Source organism: Poeciliopsis prolifica, unplaced genomic scaffold (genome assembly GCF_027474105.1).
Source record: "Poeciliopsis prolifica strain line A6 unplaced genomic scaffold, Auburn_PproV2 SCAFFOLD001, whole genome shotgun sequence".
Taxonomy (NCBI): Eukaryota; Metazoa; Chordata; class Actinopteri; order Cyprinodontiformes; family Poeciliidae; genus Poeciliopsis; species Poeciliopsis prolifica.
Window position 1 is genome coordinate 23,720,917 of NW_026562376.1, and position 21,361 is coordinate 23,742,277.

The 21,361-nt window shown below is 38.1% G+C and overlaps 1 protein-coding gene, 1 long non-coding RNA gene and 2 other non-coding genes across 13 annotated transcripts in view; 1 reads left to right on the forward strand and 3 right to left on the reverse strand.

Moving 5' to 3' along the window:
- The window catches only part of LOC129362726 (pleckstrin homology domain-containing family A member 7-like), a 156,121-nt gene that overhangs the window by 120,605 nt on the left and 14,155 nt on the right, over nucleotides 1-21,361 (reverse strand). The window lies entirely within an intron of this gene.
- LOC129368067 (U6 spliceosomal RNA) lies at nucleotides 559-664 on the reverse strand. The gene has a single exon (XR_008606773.1). It is a non-coding gene; the product is annotated as a U6 spliceosomal RNA (small nuclear RNA).
- LOC129368091 (U6 spliceosomal RNA) lies at nucleotides 2,118-2,220 on the reverse strand. The gene has a single exon (XR_008606778.1). It is a non-coding gene; the product is annotated as a U6 spliceosomal RNA (small nuclear RNA).
- The window catches only part of LOC129362851 (uncharacterized), a 31,525-nt gene continuing 18,324 nt past the window's right edge, over nucleotides 8,161-21,361 (forward strand). Inside the window, exons 1-3 of one of the 2 annotated variants that reach the window (XR_008606278.1) lie at nucleotides 8,161-8,282; nucleotides 9,413-9,510; nucleotides 15,153-15,375. This is a non-coding gene — a long non-coding RNA (uncharacterized LOC129362851). Of the gene's footprint in view, nucleotides 8,283-9,412; nucleotides 9,511-15,152; nucleotides 17,288-21,361 lie in introns of those variants that run through there. The other variant, XR_008606277.1, reaches the window with a different exon arrangement.

The window sequence follows — 21,361 nt, forward strand, 5'->3', positions numbered from 1 at the left end:
AGCCACACCCACTGAGAACAGGAAGTGTCACGTTTTACTGTGAACGGCTCGTTCTAACCCTTTTGACCAAATCAACATGAACTGTGGCAGAGACAAAAGACATGTTGGTGTGATTGGGTTTCAAACAATGCCTGGTTTTGCTGGAGGATGTGGGCGTGATTGAATCACCTGTGATTTTGTTGTCATACATCGGGCTCCAAATTCCATGGATTTAAACCGAGCTGCACTAAACTCACTAGGATCTTACTAGGATCCACCCTTATCCACCCTAAAAGGAAATCCACAACAATATTTGGTGGCGAAGCCTAGTTCTTCTACACTGCCCCTTGAATATTTTCTTGGAAAAAAGCCCCAGAAACTCAACAAAAACTCAGTAATTTGGATCAAAATTCATATTAGATAGCAGTTCTTATTAGGGACATATAGGGCACCTAGCATCTAGCTATGCACCAGCGAGTTAAATTAGAGTGACACAGTCCCTGTAGAAGTTCAATATTTTTCAGATTGAGGCGCACTACACAAATTATGCAATGTAATTTAACTTAACTTAAAGTTCAAGAAAATGAGGAACGCTTCACGAATTTGCGTGTCATCCTTGCGCAGGGGCCATGCTAATCTTCTCTGTATCGTTCCAATTTTATTATATGTCCTAGAGAACTAGGACACTAGCACTGCTCTCTCAGAGTAGTATTCATACCTCTTTGGCCCACCTATTTCTTACTCATGGTTTCACTTTCTCTACCATAACAAAAGAAGACCTCCAAACATGAGGTCTGATGCTAAATAACCTTTTACTTCCTACCTGTATATGAGTACTTTAAAAATTCACCCAAACTGTCCACAAATTCATCGTTCATTATTCTGACCTGGACTTTTTTATGCACAGATGCATGATGGGTAATCGTGCGTCTGATTACCCATCACTCTAACCCTTACCCTCTAACCCTAACCCTAACCCTCCTAACCCTAACCCTTCTATCTGTTTACTTTCAGATAGAAATATGGTAGGCTTGCCATTAACTGTGATAATAAAACACAAATATGATTGTTTTTAATATCTATGATAAAATTGAATGAGGACCACATGAATGAAAGAGAAATCTAGACTGCTCCGATTTAACCAAGGCATATGATGTGTAAATCTCTTCTGTGTCCTGTTTGTCCAACAGATGGCAGTACTAAACCAAAGTCCAGAACAAATCCCCTATTATTATGCAATAATTTGTAAGCCATTTTCTTAGATTAGGAAAAAAAACTACACCAAACAAATTCCAACTTGAACCCCATGTTGGCCCTGTACAGCCTCTGCATTTTATCAAATTCCTCCTGGGGATTTGATCGATCGGTTTCAAACTTGGTCAGTTGTTCAGAAGGCATGGCCGAGTCAAAGTCATCAGCATGCATGGGCGTGGCCAGGCCTCGAATTTGACATCCCTCCATGAAACATGAAACTGTTGTATCTCTTACACAAAATCTCACTGAGACACCAAACCTCCACGGATTGATCATCACCGTTGTCCTACAATACCCAATGGTGGAACAATGACATCACGTAAGCCACACCCACTGAGAACAGGAAGTGTCACGTTTTACTGTGAACGGCCTCGTTCTAACCCTTTTGACCAAATCAACATGAAACTGTGGCAGAGACAAAAGACATGTTGGTGTGATTGGGTTTCAAACAACGCCTGGTTTTGCTGGAGGATGTGGGCGTGATTGAATCACCTGTGATTTTGTTGTCATACATCGGGCTCCAAATTCCATGGATTTAAACCGAGCTGCACTAAACTCACTAGGATCTTACTAGGATCCACCCTTATCCACCCCTAAAAGAAATCCACAACAATATTTGGTGGGCGAAGCCTAGTTCTTCTACACTGCCCCCTTGAATATTTTCTTGGAAAAAGCCCCAGAAACTCAACAAAAACTCAGTAATTTTGGATCAAAATTCATATTAGATAGCAGTTCTTATTAGGGACATATAGGGCACCTAGCATCTAGCTATGCACCAGCGAGTTAAATTAGAGTGACACAGTCCCTGTAGAAGTTCAATATTTTTCAGATTGAGGCGCACTACACAAATTATGCAATGTAATTTAACTTAACTTAAAGTTCAAGAAAATGAGGAACGCTTCACGAATTTGCGTGTCATCCTTGCGCAGGGGCCATGCTAATCTTCTCTGTATCGTTCCAATTTTATATGTCCTAGAGAACTAGGACACTAGCACTGCTCTCTCAGAGTAGATTCATACCTCTTTGGCCCACCTATTTCTTACTCATGGTTTCACTTTCACTACCATAACAAAAGAAGACCTCCAAACATGAAGGTCTGATGCTAAATAAATTTTCCATGTCTATATTAGGGGCATGTACTTTAATTAATCTACACAATTTACTTTCATAAAGAAAATCAATTACAAACAGTTTACCTTCACTTTGTTTATGCACTAAATAAAAATCTTCAAATAAATCTTCTCTGAAAAAAACAGCTATTCCACCTGCTTGTGTAACAGATATTGACGAGAACATCTTTCCTTTCCACTTAAGTCTCATTGTTTCTAAAATGTCAAAACATGATTGGAAAATGATAGCATTGGCGTTATGTTCTCTGCGGAGCTCGCGGGCGTTAAGCAAGAGAAGAAGAATAAGATATATTAGAACAGAATGAATTATCTAAATCATTTATTGCTTTTCCTTTTGGGTTTTTTAGTTGCCAGGCTGAAGAAGGAGTCCTATCGGGCCTTTTTGGCCTGCGGGACTCTGGAAGGACCTGATGTTTTAGAATTGAATAGTGAATGTTTACAAGTCGGGTAACAAATATAGTCTATTCCACAATTCAGACCCTAAATTTGAGGTGATTCTTCAAAGAGTAAAGTTTATATCTCCTCACTTTGTGTAAATCTTGATTAGTTAGTCCCAGAAGCTAAAGGTAACAACTAGTCCAAGAAAAGCCAAAACCAAAGCAAACCACACTCTCAAAAATGTTATTGCCTCATATGTAAAAAAATTGTTCTCAATTTTCAAACCATCATCTTTGTGTTGGGAAGTTATTTCGATGGAAGTCAATAATTAATTGCACAAGAAAATGAAAGCAGAAGGTTTGTTTGTTCATGCAAACATTTCTGGTTATGGTGATAATCAGGTTTAGATAGCATAAAAATTATATTGACTGAATATGTCCTGCTAATGCTCTTGTAAATAATATACAGGTGTGTTTCCATTGATCATATAATTGTGCGTATTGGAACTACAACAAACAAAAATTACCAAATTGAAACATCATTTAGAAAAAAACATGTTTGATTAATTTTTTGCATTGGGTTGAGTTGGTTTTCTAACTGTATAAATCAGTATATTTCACAAAACTACAACAGAAACACATTTTTCGCATCACGTGTCACGTGATCAACAACTGGATGTTACTACTGGCAGAAATAACAAAGAAGATGACAGGAAGTATTAGAGAATGATGCTGCTGCAAAGTTGTTGTTTTTTTAAGTTTCTGATAAATCCTTTATTGTCACCAGCTAAATATCATATTTATTGTTCCAGGTAGGGAAAGCCATGCCTTGCTGCATTTTACAATGAATTTAAATTTTATATCAAAGACTCTGACAAAAAGTGTCTATAAAGACAATTTAAATCTGAACTGCTTTGAATGTATAGTTGGAACTGAAGGCCCTTAGCTTTTTTTTTAAATACTGTTTATCTGAATTTGTTTTTCTTGAGGCATAAAAAATGTTTTCGCTCTGTCGTTATACAGTGTGTCTGGGAATAAAGTTTTAAAAAAAAAAAACATCCCTTGTGGCTTTGATGTGAAACTGTGATGTCACTCATCCTGTCTGTGATGTCATTGGTGACTGTCTCTATATTCCAAGAGATTCGACAGAGAAATTCATTTGCGATTTCAGGACATTTGATAAACAGAACAGCAATGGAGCAGAAGAATTTGTGTTTCGAAACTGTGGAGATCTTGGAGCGACGGTGTGAAGAGTTTTGAAGAGTTTGAGGATATTATCCCCTCAAGAATCACTGGAGAAACTCAATTTAAAACTCCAAAATCTGAATGGAAGAGACTCCACCATGAATAATCTGGAGAGAGAAAATCAATTGCTGAGAGACAACGCGGATGAAAGTGAACGACGAATCCTGGCACTGACTGAAGAATTGGAGAATTCAAGAGCAAAAATTGAAACATTAAAAAGAGAGTATAGAGACATTGCAATCGAGAATCAACGGCTGGAAAAAACCAATGCGTCAATCAGGCAACAGGCCAACAATGCATTGCAAAACAAGAATAGAGATCGCCGCTGGCTTGAGACAGAAAACGAGGAACTAAACAAAGAAATAGTTACCTTAAAATTAAAGATGGAGAAAATAAAATCAAGAAAAGAGGGAGCAAAAATCCAGAGAACTGAAAAGACGCAGGAAGAAGACATGGTGCCGGAGGAGACAAACCCAACGATGCTGAGGAGAGTTGGGCATGTTTTTGTCTCAATGTATAAACAGGGGACATTAAGATACTGGGTTCCCTCGTGGATATTTTAATAATGCTAAAAATCCACAATTTAAAATAAAAAAAAAATAAGCACAACCATCTGGACAAAAACATGCCCAACTCTCCTCAGCATTGTTGGTTCGGGGTCTCTTCCAGAGAGCGGGTCTGAAGTGAAGCAGCTCTCGGCCAGGATGAGGATCAGTGCCTCCAAATCCGAGGCCATGGTCCCGAGCCGGAAAAGGGTAGAGAGCCTTTTACCGGGTCGAGGCCAGTGTCCTGCCCCAAGTGGAGGAGTTCAAGTATCTCTGGATCTTGTTCACTAATGAGGGAAGAAGGAAGCGGGAGATCGACAGGCGGATCGGCACAGCATCTGCTGTGAAGCGGGCGCTGTACCGGTCCGCCGTGGTGAAGAGAGAGCTGAGCCAAACAGCGAAGCTCTTCATTTACCGGCCGATCTCTGTTCCCGCCCTCATTTGGAAGAACGAGATCCCGGATACAAGCGGCCGAAATGGGTTTCCTCTGCAGGGTGGCTGGGCTCTCCCTTAGAGACAGGTGAGAAGCTCGGTCACCCGGGATGGACCCAGACTAGAGCCGCTGCTCCTTCACAGCCACTTGAGACTCTGGTCGGGATGTCTCATGGACGTCTATGAGGTCCTTCACCAGGGTGCCAGGGAGCCTCAGGGAAGACCCAGGACACGCTGGATTAGCGACAGACGATCGTTGGACGTATGGACGGACGGACGGACTGACAGATGGGCGGACGGACGAACGGATGAATGGACGGGCGGGCGGATGGATGGATGGGCGGACGGACGGACGAACGGATGGCTGGATGGGCGGGCGGATGGATGAACAGATGGACGGACGGATGGATGGACGGACGGATGGATGGACGGATGAATGATAATTAAATGCTACTGCCTCTCCGCGCCTTGTCGAGAGTCTATGCGACAGGACCAGCAGCGACAGAAACATGAACAGTGGAGGGAGATGCGCATTTTCAGTTCGGCTCCAAACGTCCGATCATTAAAAGCGGCTTTGTGCTATTTTTTGTTGTTGTTTTTTTTAAGTCGCTTGCAGATGTACTGAGTCGTGGGTTGCGGTTTTGGGTCTGGTTAAAATCCTATTTATAGTTTTCCAGACTATAGAAACACAAAAACATGCAGAAATGACTAAAGTATTTTTTTTTGTTTTCCTTTGATGTTGTTTAATTGTTACTGTGGTAACTATGGTTACTGTGGTTACTGTGGTAACTGTGGTTACTGTGGTAACTATGGTTACTGTGGTTACTGTGGTAACTATGGTTACTGTGGTTACTGTGGTAACCATTAAACTATCTCCCCTTCAGTTATGACAAGTTAATAACTTGTTAAGTATTGGCAAAGATCAATATGATTTTCACAGCGTTGTTGTTGTTAGCAGCTGCTGAAAGTAATTAAAATAGTTACTGTTTATGTCACTTAGTTACTTTCCAAATGAAGGAGTCAGTAATCTAAGTTACTATTTGAAAGAGTAATCAGTAATCTGATAATGCAATCACTGCCTGTGTGTCCATAGTTTGGCTGTAATGAAAGAAAATAATCTATGAAACGCACAGACAAGAACATCATAGAGCAAAACTATAATGGAGTTTCAGTTTACTACATATATATATTGTACATTATACATATATATTATACATATTATAATATGTTATAATATATATATGTATATATATATATATACATATATATATATATATAATTATATATATATATATATATATATATATAATATATATATATATATATGTATATATACACACCTATATATATATATATATGTATGTATATAGATATATACATATATATAGATATATATATGTATATATCTATATATATGTTTATATAGATATAGATATATACTGCTCAAAAAAATAAAGGGAACACTCAAACAACACAATATAACTCCAAGTAAATCAAACTTCTGTGAAATCAAACTGTCCACTTAGAAAGCAACACTGATTGACAATCAATATCACCTGCTGTTGTGAAAATTGAATAAACAGGTGGAAATTATTTTCATATTTATTTCATTCATTCAGATCTAGGATGTGTTATTTGAGTGTTCCCTTTATTTTTTGAGCAGTGTATATATAGATATATATCTATTTATATATATATGTTATAACATATTATATGATAATATGTATAATATAAAGCTATACGACTTTGAATGGTTGCCATGGGAGATTCAAGTATTTCTCAAACATGCATGAAAGAGTTAAGGCAACACTCCAGGTATGTTTTTGATGAGGGAATAGTACAAAACCAGTATATAAAGCTCAAATAGTCATTCATTCAACAAGATGTCTGCAATATTGCAGAGATTTTGGTCTGACAGCATTATGCAGCCACTGCAGAGTTTACATTTGTTTGGGTCAGACATATTTAGAGCACAACTCAGACTAGATTTTGTCTCATAAATCCAAAGAACTGAGACCATTTTGACTTTTCTTGTTTTTAGTTTCGTCGCTTCCCTGTTTCCTTTGAACCATTGCAAAGTAAATGTATCAGGACTCCAGATCAGTTTTCTCATCAGAGACTGCAGAGCAAAATCTTTTTTGATATAAAGTTTTTCTTTTAAGTAATCTGTAGTATAGGCGACAGAATAAAATTAACTCATTAGTGTGTGTCCATGTGTATCCCTTTATTGGGATGAGTAGAGGGTGTGTGTGTGTGTGTGTGTGTGTGTGTGTGTGTGTGTGTGTGTGTGTGTGTGTGTGTGTGTGTGTGTGTGTGTGTGCGTGCGTGCGTGTGTGTGAGTGGGTGATTGGGGGGTGGGCGATATGTCAACATCTCGAGGGATCTTTTGATCCAGATTCTTCAATCTTCACTTACACACAGACATTTCAACTATTAATACTTCTCCTCTGATCTCTTTGCTTTTGCTGTGCCTTACGGCCACAACATCTCTCCATCTCAAATAGGAAATGTCTTAAAAAGGATCTGAGCTACAGTCTTAAAGTGTTGGCAAAGCGGAGAGACAAAGGAAGGATTTTCCGTGAAAGACGTGGATTTGGAGAGAGTCATATTATCAGCATGTGGCAGTAAATGAGGTACACAGGCATAGAAAGACGCATCATGTCAAATCAAAAGCCATTAATGCAACAAGTCAGGGATGCCAAGCTTTGTGGCAGCCCCACCAGGAATAGCTGACAGCCTCCTTTACAGGGTCAGACAGCAATACTACAACATTACACAAGGTGGCAGCAAACAGAGAGAGTTTTCTTTGACCATTAATGACAATGTCTATATTTTTTCAGAGTTCTTGGTCCGGCTTCATGCTCTCTTCTCTAATGCACCTTTCCACTAAGTCATCCTTTGTTATAGTCCAGATGCATCTGGACTCTCACAAACACACACAGATTTCTAGTTAGAGGTCACAGTGGAGTTGATCAAACTAAACATGGTAACATTTGTAATTGTGGGACAGAAAACACTTGTTTTTTTCTGGGACTCCATCCAAACGCCTTGTTGCCTCTCCTGGCCATAGTTCATTAACAGTGACCTTTGGGCATTTCATAACTCCTTTATCATCCTGCTCGTGGTGCATGTTGACAAGATAAACGTGGGTTCGCATCCAGCTTTTTTGTCACAGTTCCACGTGTTTAAAACTTTCTGACGTGTGGTAAAACAAGGCAACTCGCTGTTTCTTTGTCGCTATGGTCTGACTTATGACAATCAATACACACCAGCCTAACTTCAATAGCAGGTTCTCTCATTTTTGCCAATTTCAGTAGCAGGTAAGTGAAATCATCTCATTTGTCATATCATGTTTGTACCCGAGGGAAATGGAAATTTGTTGACTGTGATCAACAGGTAAAACTAAATTATAAGTTTAGAATTCAGAATTCTGGCTTGGTTAAATAAATGCAGCTCAGAGGAGGAGCTTTGTGGAAATAGGCGAATCTCTGTGAGGGGCAAACATTAAGCACCCACGAATGGTTGCCACAGGAGATTCAGGGAGTCTTCAAAGATGCATGGATGAGTTGCAGCAACACTCTGAGCATGTTTTTAATGATGGAATGGCATTATGACCTGATATAAAGATCAAAAAAGTCAATTTTACATAACAATCCTTCATTAATTCATCTTTTTTTTGTCACTATGAATAACATTCACTGTTCTTTATTTTCCATTTATGGATGAAATCTAACCTACGGTTCAGACACATTGAAATTCTTATCCATAATTGTCTTAGTAAGCTGTTACGGAAAGAAAATAGTACAAAATGTACAAAAAGTATAAAATTGCTCAACAAGAGCATGAAATATGTACACAATTCGAAACACAAATACTTGGTCTATTTAAAAGGTTAAATGTGTTGCACAGTTGGGAGAACTGCACATTTCCAAGACATAAAAGCCTGTTTCATAGATGGCAATAAACCACATCATACAGAACTGGTGAATGAAAAGACTCTCACTTAAAATAAAAAAAGAAAGAAAAGTAAATGGAAAACTCAGAAGCCGATTTTTAAAGGAAACTGTTCCTTTAAAAACCTATTCTCTGTTCCAACTCTGTACTTCTTTTCTGAGACAATTGAAGGAAAAAAAAGCCGACATCAATCAAGTTCATTTACAGTTGAAACTATTTTTCTTGCCACAGTTCAAATGTTCTGCATTCGAAATTAAAGGTTGCCAACCGGGCGCCGTCACATCCCGTTAAACCCTTGAGGAACAATAGCGCTGCACCATCCTGGCAGCTAAACCACATTAAACATGAATCTCATTACTTTTAACAAATGTTAGGTTGTATAGCAAATTAAAGTACATCTTAACACCTTTAGAAAAATCAAAAAGCAGCGCACTTTCTGTCACTTCTGTCCATCTATTCATGTTTCTATATATCTGTCCTTCTTGTTCTCCTATAGCTATTCACAGGAAGCCGAATTCATTTCCCCGCTGGCACAAGATGAAAGAACTGATACACCATGAATATATCAGAGAATTCACACAAGTACATACAGAAGTAGGTTTGTTCAAAAAACTCTCTTTTTCTAAACTTTTTATTATGAAATTGCTAAAAACAAAATTCATCAGAATTTTCTCCCGGTATTCCTCTGACACCAGAAAGAAAAGGAACCATCGTGGCACTGAAACAACTGTTGTAAAATAGGCAACAAGCATCAAAGAAACCCTGAATTACTATTCTGATTTAGAAAATTACATCAAATTTCCTCTTGTAAACGAGTCCTTTTAAGTTTCCATTAGAATAACTCAAGCGTCTGAAATCACCCCATGCCTCCTACATCATTTTTGCTCCGTTCTTCACTTGATTTTACCTTGCAGTAACAGAAAGAAAATCCTCCTCAACAATATTAAACGACATATTTCTTTGCCAACAGCGAGCTTGCATAATTCTGCTTGAGCACTTTAGCCATAATAGCTGTAATTGTAGGGAAATCCTGTAAGATATCTGAAGGTGAAATGTGTTTTAATGCACAGCTAAGGCTGAATAACCACCGTCTACAAAAACAGTGCATAAGTATATTTAATACGTACACCAACCGCTTTATTCGCTACACTTTCCTAATAACATTTTTGGACCCTCTTTAGCAGCCAGAACTGCATTAACTCTGCAACTACATATATATTGCATGCATCACTTATCACAGATTAATATTGGGTTGACAGACAGAAACGATATTGACATCTCGCTCGTCTTTTCTCTGTCAGAGGAAAGAGGAAGCTCCGGCTCCCCATGCTGAAGTGACCCTTTTCAGTCAGTCTTCAAAGGGAATTGACAGTGAAACGTTTTAATGGAGCAAAGAGCAGAAACAGATCGGACTAACACAAACAATCATGATCTCCACAAAAGAACACCATTTACTTAAGTAAAACTATGAATGCGAGTTGAGATTTGTTCCTATTTTTGTTTTTGGGCAACTGACTCAGTTTTAGAGTCACTTTTCTATACTTTTTTATTTATTTATTTTTTTGAACTACGTTTCAATCAAAGCAAACAAAAATGTACATTTTGTGCTTTTCTTTTAATTTAATAGTAAACAAATTTTTAAAAGCTTTCTGGAAAAGATTTATACATTTCTTGGAATAAATCAGCTTTTTAATAGTATTCTAATTTATTGAATGGGTCCTAGAAGTAGAGTTAAATACCACAATTAGTTTTCCTTTTAATTTACACCCTGGACATATTTCTAGTCCATCAAAAGGCACTTGAAAGACTCCGCACTTTGAAATGCACTTGGATCCCATTTCTAATACTTCATGGATTTCTCTTTTTTATCTCTTTGTTTTGTTTTTGATCTGCCTTTACTAAGACGACAAAAGGCGACTTTTATCAGCCACTTATGGGACGAGACACATCTGATATCTAAACATCCACTTTGAGATGAGCACCACATATTGTCACAGCAGTGCCAATATTATTACAATATTAGGTAATAATACTCAAAAAGTGGAAGTCTGACATAGAAAACCAGAGTTGTTCCTATATTTTACAGCGACGTCGACAAGAGCCACATTAAGCGGATAAACCAGTCCTTATGAATAATTGACTTCACTCTCCAGACACACAAGCAACAGCCGTCCACAAATAACAGATATGTAAGCTGACATCGCTAGATGTCTCCCATGAGCAACACCCACAAACGGCGCAAAGGCAATCACACAAAGAGCTAAATGGTTTACTGCAGAACATGAGCATTTCCTGTTCTGCGGTTTGAGCCGCTGCAATATACTGGATACCGACTCACTGTCGTCGATTTGTATATTTATGCCAGTATTTCCGTATTCGTGCGATTTCACAGTGACATCAGGGAGATTTGATTTTGTGGCATCGCAGAGATTTCTCAAGTGGAACACATTTCTAACCCAAATTCAGCCTCCTCATTCGTCCGAGCTGTATGAATCATGAAGGCGTATGGAACGTGATTTCTTGAGAAACACTGCAGAGAGGAGATCAAAATGTCTTCTCTCTTTTGCTCAACACAACATTTTAGCAGTTTGAAGGGACAGCATTGTGTAAAATCAACTTTTTTTGAGCTTTTTTTGAGTTGCAATGTTATTCCCTCATCAAAAACATACCTGAAATGTCGCTTTGATTTCTTCATGCATGTTTGAGAAATCCTTTAATTTCCCGTGGTTACCATTCAGCCGTGCAAAACTCCTGGTTGGACCTAGCCCCGCCTTCAAGATGCACTTCCTCCTCAAAGCTGAAGTTTCCGAGCTTCCGCCTCACAGACCAGCTCTCCTCTGTGTCTGCCCCACAATTCAGCTCCTTCAGACTAGCCAGCAGTGATTAGCAAACTGTACATCAGCTGAACTCATTACATGAGCTACTTCTCAGTGCAATAGTGGTAAAAACTTTGTTAAAGGGTGAATAGAGGAGCCATGTTGAGAAGACTTCCTGAAGGTGGAGTTTCAGAAAGAGCAGGAGTTTCTTAAAGAGACAGAGGCCCAATTCCCAGGTATTAAATTACAAAGTGAAATTTATTTTAAGTCATATTTATATATATACAGTTAGGGCCAGAAATATTTGGACAGTAACACAATTTTCGTGAGTTGGGCTCTGCATGCCACCGCATTGGATTTGAAATGAAACCTCTACAACAAAATTCAAGTGCAGATTGTAACGTTTAATTTAAAGGGTTGAACAAAAATATCTGATAGAAAATGTAGGAATTGTACATTTGTTTACAAACACTCCACATTTTAGGAGCTCAAAAGTAATTGGACATATAAACATAACCCAAACAAAAAAGTTTTTTCTCAATATTTTGTTGTGAATCCTTTGGAGGCAATCACTGCCTTAAGTCTGGAACCCATGGACATCACCAAATGCTGGGTTTCCTCCTTCTTAATGCTTTCCCAGGCCTTTACAGCCGCAGCCTTCAGGTCTTGCTTGTTAGTGGGTCTTTCCGTCTGAAGTCTGGATTTGAGCAAGTGAAATGCATGCTCAATTGGGTTAAGATCTGGTGATTGACTTGGCCATTGCAGAATATTCCACCTTTTTGCTCTCATGAACTCCTGGGTAGCTTTGGCTGTATGTTGGGGTCATTATCCATCTGTACTGTGAAGCGCCGTCCGATCAACTTTGCAGCATTTGGCTGAATCTGGGCTGACAGTATATCCCGGTACACTTCAGAATTCATCCGGCTACTCTTGTCTGCTGTTATGTCATCAATAAACACACGTGACCCAGTGCCATTGAAAGCCATGCATGCCCATGCCATCACGTTGCCTCCACCATGTTTACAGAGGATGTGGTGTGCCTTGGATCATGTGCCGTTCCCTTTCTTCTCCAAACTTTTTTCTTCCCATCATTCTGGTACAGGTTGATCTTTGTCTCATCTGTCCATAGAATACTTTTCCAGAACTGGGCTGGCGTCTTGAGGTGTTTTTGGGCAAATTTAACTCTGGCCTGTCTATTTTGGAATTGATGAATGGTTTGCATCTACATGTGAACCCTTTGTATTGCTTTCATGGAGTTTTCTCTTTACTGTTGACTTAGAGACAGATACACCTACTTCTCTGAGAGTGTTCTGGACTTCAGTTGATGTTGTGAACTGGTTCTTCTTCACCAAAGAAAGTATGCGGCGATCATCCACCACCGTTGTCTTCCGTGGACGCCCAGGCCTTTTTTGAGTTCCCAAGCTCACCAGTCAATTCCTTTTTCCTCAGAATGTACCCGACTGTTGATTTTGCTACTCCAAGCATGTCTGCTATCTCTCTGATGGATTTTTTCCTTTTTTTCAGCCTCAGGATGTTCTGCTTCACCTCAATTGAGAGCTCCTTTGACCGCATGTTGTCTGGTCACAGCAACAGCTTCCAATGCAAAACCACACACCTGGAAACAACCCAGACCTTTTAACTACTTACTTGATTACAGGTTAACGAGAGAAAGGCCATTTGAGTTAATTGCAGCCTTTAGAGTCCATTGTCCAATTACTTTTGGTCCCTTGAAAAAGAGGAGGCTCTGCATTACAGAGCTATGATTCCTAAATCCTTTCTCCGATTTGGATGTGGAAACTCTCATATTGCAGCTGGGAGTGTGCACTTTCAGCCCATACTATATATAAATTGTATTTCTGAACATATTTTTGTCAACAGCTAAAATAACAAAACCTGTGTCACTGTCCAAATATTTCTGGCCCTAACTGTAGTACTTTTTAAACTAGAGTTAACATAATACATGGTTGTGCTATGTAATTCTGTTTTAATTCTGTTTTATATATTTATGAATTGGCCCTTGTATGCTTTGTTTTTAATGTCGTCTATGTACTTTTATATTGTTCTGCACACTTGAAATGCCTGACAAAACAAGTAAAGGAACTGAACTGAGCTGAACAGGTGCTGAGTTCAACATAGTCAACATAAGTTGCTATAGAACCTCAAGTTTATTACTGCAGTAGAAAAAAAGCTATTAAAGAAAGTTAATGTCCACTGTACAAGTTTTAGTCACTTAACTGATCAGTTTAAAGTCAGTACAAGCTGCAGTTCAGGAGTTATCAGCGGCCACAGCTTCGGCTGATGAATGGCCTCCGGACCTAAAGTTGCTTATCTGACGCGATCCGAAATGGAGCGGTCAGGTGGCCTATTGCATGTCTGTGTTTACTTTCCAAATTTTCATGCTTGCAATGAGGAGATGACAGATCAGAGGGTGAGAAGAAAAATGAATCTTGAATACAGACACCATAGATTTTTCTCCAGCTTTGATAAATGAACTATTACATATTTTTGGATCTATTTTTAAGGGAAAGTCAGAGCTGGAAACCTGCTGCTCAAGTGGATGAAAGGTTTTGTTCAGACATTTTGTTATGCGCAACTTTATATAGAAGAGATTAAACTTTTTTTTAAATTATTTGTTAAATAAAAGGGCATATAAGATTGCGTTTCTACATCTTCAGGCCATTTTTTATGTGTTACAATGTCAAGAATTTGGGAATCTGTGGTTTCAAACATTAAAGTGAAATGTGACGTACAGCCTGTGTAGCTTCAAGCCAAACTGATGACAGACTCTGTATGAATTTTGAAATAACATCTAACATGCAACAATGGGAGATAAATTGTTACAGCCAGTCGCTTTTGGGTAAAAGTGTATTTTACTGTGATCTCCATTTCCCCTGCCTTGTCCGCGCCAAAATACAGGCGGTAATTTACTGTCTATATGGTCCTAAAGCTGTCAGACAGTTCTTATTTAGCTGAAATGGAGTGAGAGTGTGTTTGCCTGTTAACAATAAACAGAAATGGCTAATCTTGTTTAATTTGCAACAAGATATTTCTCCTATGTTATAAGTGAAATAATCTTCCAATGGAATTAGTACTTTCTCCATTAATATCAAGGAATTATTTACATGAAACAAGCTTCTTTATTTTGCTTGTAAGTTAATTTTATCGTGTTTCAAAACAACAAAGATATTTGCACGAGAAACTACACCAAAAACGCTTGGTAATGTTTTGTATTTTTGCAATGATATTTTCAGTTGTGTCGACTTCCATGTCATGTTTCTAGTTTCACATGTTTTACATCACAATGCAATATTATGAACCTGGCAAACTAAACAACACTTTATATATTTTATTATGTGGCAACAATGCAAGTTACTGTACCTTCTCAAGGTAATGAGCTACATTACATTTCATGTCCCTCAGGCACAGACCAGACAACAAAGTGACCGCATTTCCCTGGAGCTCGGTGATTAGCCATGCTGCGTAAAGAACTCTCCCTTACCTTGCGTCACATGTGAGATCCCAGGTGGAGAACTCATGGTCACTAAGGTTAGCGACAGCTGCAGAAGCTTTTGGCCAGAAGCCGAGACGTTTGATGGCGACCGGCTCGTGACCAGCCTCCAGTGAGGGCGAATGGCTGCAGCAGGTACCCATTCTTCACACAGAAGGAAATCAAAAAAAGCTATAAAATGTCCAGATGTTTGGTCTTTAACCACCTTCGTTGCATTTGCACATCTTCCACTTCCTAAAGATGTAATACTTCCACATTCAAGCAAGTCAGGAGATCTTATAAGAAGTGCTTCCTTTACATTTCATCAGTTGTTTTGTCGACTTCTCTCCAGTCAGAGTGGCTGATTTTGGAGTTGCCTGGCCCTGACAGCCTTTACCCTCCTCCTTACTCTGACAGAAGTCTTTCTGTCTCCCACCACCCTGCAGTCCACAACATTGTATAAACCATCTTGTTGTTTGTCTCAGTTGCTGTTTGTATTTGAGTCCTTCAATCCCTCCTTTGTGAGCGCCCTTTCAGAACCAAGTGTGGAACACAGACGGAGGCCGCACAATTTCCAATCCCAAGCTTCAGATACAGATGATCCAACATCAGTCATGTTGGCCTGAGAAAGACCGGTCAAACCTACGTCGTAACTGTGAGTGGGCTTGCTATGTAGAAAAATTCAACAAGTGTTCTCCATATTTCTCATTCCACGCTCCAAATTATAATTCCATGTCCTAAAGAAACACCTTAGGTTAATCTCAAAACCATTGTAGATTGAACTTAAAAGGACTTCCTCTACACTTTTGAACGCACATGTCCAACTGTTCAGTGTTTTGTTACTTTTTTCACAACTTGCTGTTCTCTTACAAGGAGCAAAATTCACAACAGGTGTTTGATTCGAGTATTGAAATGGTGTTTTAAACCGTCCTAATGATACTGTTCACACCAAACTATTCAAGACAACACCAAACAGCTGACCATATGTTTGTTTTCATTGCGAGGTCTCAAACAGTCTGTCTTCAGGTGGATGTCGTTGCCGAGCTTAAGAGTGTCAGAAGGTTGCAATATAGATATTTTCTAAAAAGTGGGAATGATGTTGATGGAAAGCATCGTTTTAATTTCCCTGTCTACCAAAGAACACAATGTACCCATGTTTCCAAATCAATAATTCTGTTGACATTTCAATAGATGCGTGGGAAACCTCTCTGTGTATTGTTTGTGGGGAGCAGCATTTATTTAAAGTACAATTTGTAACAGAAAGTTGACTTTTACAAAAATGTAAAGAGGTCTGCTCTATTTTTTTTCCACTCAGTTGGATTTTATAATTCACTTGGTACAGCCGCATAATGATTATTGGTTATGTGGAAACAAAAGGCAAACACTTAACTATGTTCCAAAAAAACTAGAAAATATGTTGATGATTATTGTGGTGGGCGATGTGAACTTAAAATGTTGTCATATTTTGTGGTATTTACTGTATCAACTATAAAAGTGATAATAAAAAAATAGGGAATTATGTGGAAAGAATACAAACTTTTTGAAATGGGTTTCTATACAAACATCTGTGATGTTTAAAAGTATGATTCTTGACTCTAAACCACACACAATTACTGCATTTAGCCATATTTTTGTATTTATTGATATTTGTTGAGGCTCATATGGATCCAAAAGAGGTGAATATTTCTATTTTGAAAAGAAATTTTCACAATGACAATGAAAAATATTGAATCCCCAATCAGATTGTAATTTATTAGGTGCTATTTTCTAATAGAGGAAATTATTAAATGTTTAGAATTTTTCAAAATACACTAAAACTAGATTTTTAAATACTGTAAGTACACATTATTATCTTAAATTATGGAGCAGTAAACTGAAATCGTTTGACATTCAGCACACCACCTCATTAGTTCTGATGTTAAAGGAAATCAACCGTTCAGACAAAAGTTTTCCTTGCTTTTTCAACTTCCAGTCCTTTATATTCCTAAAAATATCTGCCTGATGAATCCGTGATGTACTTAGTTTTTTCTGTTAGAATCTGTGAATTAATACTAAAGCCTCACGGCGAGGTTAAATATTCAAGACATCCATTTTCAGTCTGAAAATGGTTGACAGAGATGAACAACCATTCATGCGCCATACCAAAAAAAAAGAAGGATCAAAGAGTAATATTTATGTCTGCAACACAAAGGAGAAGAAGGAGAGAAAACAAGAGGCGGAGGGAGTAGCAGGAGAAAAAATGCATCAACTAGAACAGAGCATGAATGAGAGATGAAATATCAGCTACAGAGTGAGGCATTGTCAGAACAATACTCTTTGATGCACTAATGTTGCTGTGTGCAGAGGATCAAGACACACAGCACACCATCTATTCTGGACCTGCTGTTCTGGACTTATCTCCAAAACAGCAGGAGAGAAACAGTAAAGTAACCCTTCACACCCACATTAATCTAACCCGCAAGGTAAAAGCACCGTAATGACCTTCTCTACTCAGTGCTAATTAATCTAATAAGTCAAAATAAATATTTTGATTGTGACTCAAGAATAAAAGAGGAACTGCCCAAAGTATTTACAACTTCCAATATCACAGCAGTCGCCACTACATTGCTTATTTCAAACAACAAACTACATTCACCGGTCTCAAACTTCTACAGGAGGCTTGGTCCAACTAGTGTAACGTAGCCCTCATGTGTAACGGTGTTTACAGGACTTTTTCTGTAAATAGACTATTTTCTGTAGCGGACTAAAGCATATCATTTATTCTACAGATTTATTGTACTTCCCAGTCCATACATTCAACACTCAATGTGCATTTACAAGAAATAATAATTAAAATCTGTGAGAAGCAAAATCTTTGTGTGTGTTACACATGTAATAGTTACAATCTACTTGCGATTAAAGTATTTTTGACAGCAAAAATATGTTTTGTTTTTGTTTTTTAAGAATAAAAATGTACATGTTCCATGTTTCTTTCTGAGACATTGTCAAACATACTAAAATATAAACATGAAGATATGGATTTGTCAGAACACATATTTTAATGGGGTTTTCTTTTTACATGTAAGAGACATTGATAATATAAAGTCTTTAGATTTTAAGCCAAATGAGGAGTGATGTGCACTCTTCCTTTCAACTGTGTCCAGAGTCCACCTTTACTGCCACCACTTTTAGCCCACAGGGCCAATATGGCTCCCAGTTTCAGCAGGAGGTGACTTTGAAGTGAGCCAGTTAGAACCAGTCACTGGGGAGGGGGTGATGTGCTTACACTGAGTGGAATGGTGCATTCTTGGTTTGCGGTTTTAATGTTTTATATAAAATCATATAAACCTATTGCAACATGCTGCCCCCCATGAGCGGAGTAATTCTAGAATGTGAAGCCATTTGTCCTCAGAATGTTTTATATTTCACCAACCACGAAGGATAGAAGATTTAAAGTAAATTCAAGGATGTGTCTCCAAGGAATGAAGAGCCGTTATAAGAGAGATGTATAAAATATTTGTGCGGCTAAAGCAGCAGCAAGGTTGGAGTCATTTCACTGAAAATAGAATTTTGATCTGAAGTTTGTACTCTAAACTAAACTGGTTTTCTGTCTTCATACTCCCTGAAAATGCAGCAGGATGCCACAAGGGACAAGCGTAGCTCAAATATACCTCAACATCATGTTCTGTCAGAAGTTATAATTAGATGTAACTCTTCCACAACTTAAGCACATCTTTTGCTCCTGTCACGTTGATCCACCCAAAGTAACCAGACTGATTCAAAGAAAAAGACAGGCATGTAATTCCTGAATGACCAGGGTACACACCCCTAACTCCCTGAGGCAAGACTAGCACAAGCGACAAAACGAGCTAGCTTTAGCTGCTAATTATGTTATTAAAACAAAACGTGGTCAAACCGGTAAAAAGAAAAGTCTGAATGTGCGAAAACCATTTTTTCCTTACTCATTTATGACTCCACTAAGGGATATGCTGGCTAAGAAGAACCCCGCCAGGACTAAAATGAAACGCCACTGGATACAAACAAGCTAAGCTAATACCAGAACCATGTTACTAGATGTCACTCTAGAATTAGCCGGTGTTTTCAACGAGTACTAATGGCGCTACCAGCTTTTGTGGCTGGTATGCTACTGATTAATGTTAACTGTTCTTTAAATGAGCAGAATCGTGAATGCAATCATCTCTTGCACATGGTCCTACTGATGGACCGGTAGACATGGCTATATAGGGAAGCAAAGTTACAGCCTTTGTTACATTTTCAGCTGGTGAGGTTCGCTTTCACACTGTACTGTGTTAAACAAACCAAACCCTTTGAAAAGCCGGTCCCCCTCTTGGCCTGTGGTGGCACTGCACTAACAACTAAAAGAAACAATACAAAAACCACATAAAGAAGAAGAAGACATAAGCCCAATTTTCACCTTTGCAAAACTGCAAATGCAGCTCCATACAGTGTTTTACAGTAGTTAGCTCTGCCTTAATAATGGAGACATTGTTTTTTTTTCTTAATTATGAAATAGGAAGAAAATCCTGTTTCACAACAATTCCTCCTTCACAGATGAATATAATCTCTGCTTCTAACACATATAATAAATGACAGTTCACTCCAAAAAGTTTAAATAAATTAACATTTTCAGTACAAGAATAATTAAAATTAGTCCCAAACTGGTATCCAGAGATTGTAAATCTGTCACAAAAATCTGATCGGTGGATTTAAAATAAATATTTTTATTTACCGTTATGGTTAATTTAAGATAGCAGAAAAAGGAAACGCTGCAGACATCTGCTATTCAGTGGAATTTGTAAGCTTTACTGAGGAGGTTTTCCTTGCAGTTTTGTGTGTGGGTGTCTGTCTGTGTTTTGTTTGTTCATAAACACACAAACACATCCACGCATGGATACACAGAGCAGTTGATCAGCGAAAGAAGCTGACTAACTCTCTGCGGGTTTTCTGAATGAATCCAGTGAGTCATGGGGAAAGTAGGACTCTCTGTTCTGGTCTCGTCTCACCTGTTTCCTTTCTCCACCTGTTTCTTGAAATCTTAGTAAACACAGACAAATATTAGATATTCTGTCCTTCAGTCGTGGAGCCTGCCGTCTCATACTTGTCGATTCTTGGTTGGACCAATCAAATTCGCCCAGCTGACCCACGCATCACACTGATCAAGGCTCAAATCTTATGAAACTCTTCAATCAAAAAATAATGACCGGCTTGGGAATAAAGTCCATTTTTAGACGTGGGGATATATAACATTCATGCCTTCTTCCAGCTATAAAAGTAATGACACTGAATAAATCATATATTATCAAGTTTTATATTAAAGTGCCAGCAGCTTCATTCAGAATTAATGGCGACAAGTTTAATATTTGTTAATCACAGAGATAGAAACTCTGCCTTGATATTTAATTTATTTTGCCACGTTTTCTTAAATATCTCATTCCTCAGTGTGAAACGTGCTTCAGATAAGCACAAAATGTAGACAATTATTGGCATTACACATAACAATACTCAAAAAAACTAGATAAAATTTTCTGCATTAATTTTTCTGGGTTCATTTTACTTGTCAAAAGTTTCATTATGAAGTTTTAATTACTGGATCCTTCCATCAGGTGGCTGCAGCTCAGATTTATGTCACACAGAAGCAATTCAAAGTAGTTAGCAAGAAAAGTAAAAGAATAGAAATAAGAGCATCACTTTAAAAACATAAATTATAGTTAAAAATAACAGTAAAATGTATTGCATAAAGAGAAATGTCAAAATGGAAAATTTGAGCTGAAAAAAACCAATGACATTATAGAAAATCTGACAAAAACAATCAGAAATGGAAACATCCTCTAGTTTTTCCATGGAGAAATTCCACGTGATGTCTTGTTATTTGGATTTGTGAAATTGGTAAATTAACGTTGATAGGTAACTTTTCAATATGTTGTTTTGCCATAGGAAAGAAGTCAACGTCTCCAAGTGGTTCAAAGGAATATGAGCATTTTAGTGTACGAGATCCTTCAACGAGAAAAGCTTCTGCTTTCTAACTACTAGATGCAGATACTGCACCAAAAAATGTTGGAAATTTCTAAAATATTTCTTATTCATTGTTATTCACATAAATGAACTGACACCAAGAACTGAGGTAAGGATCATATTGACCTTT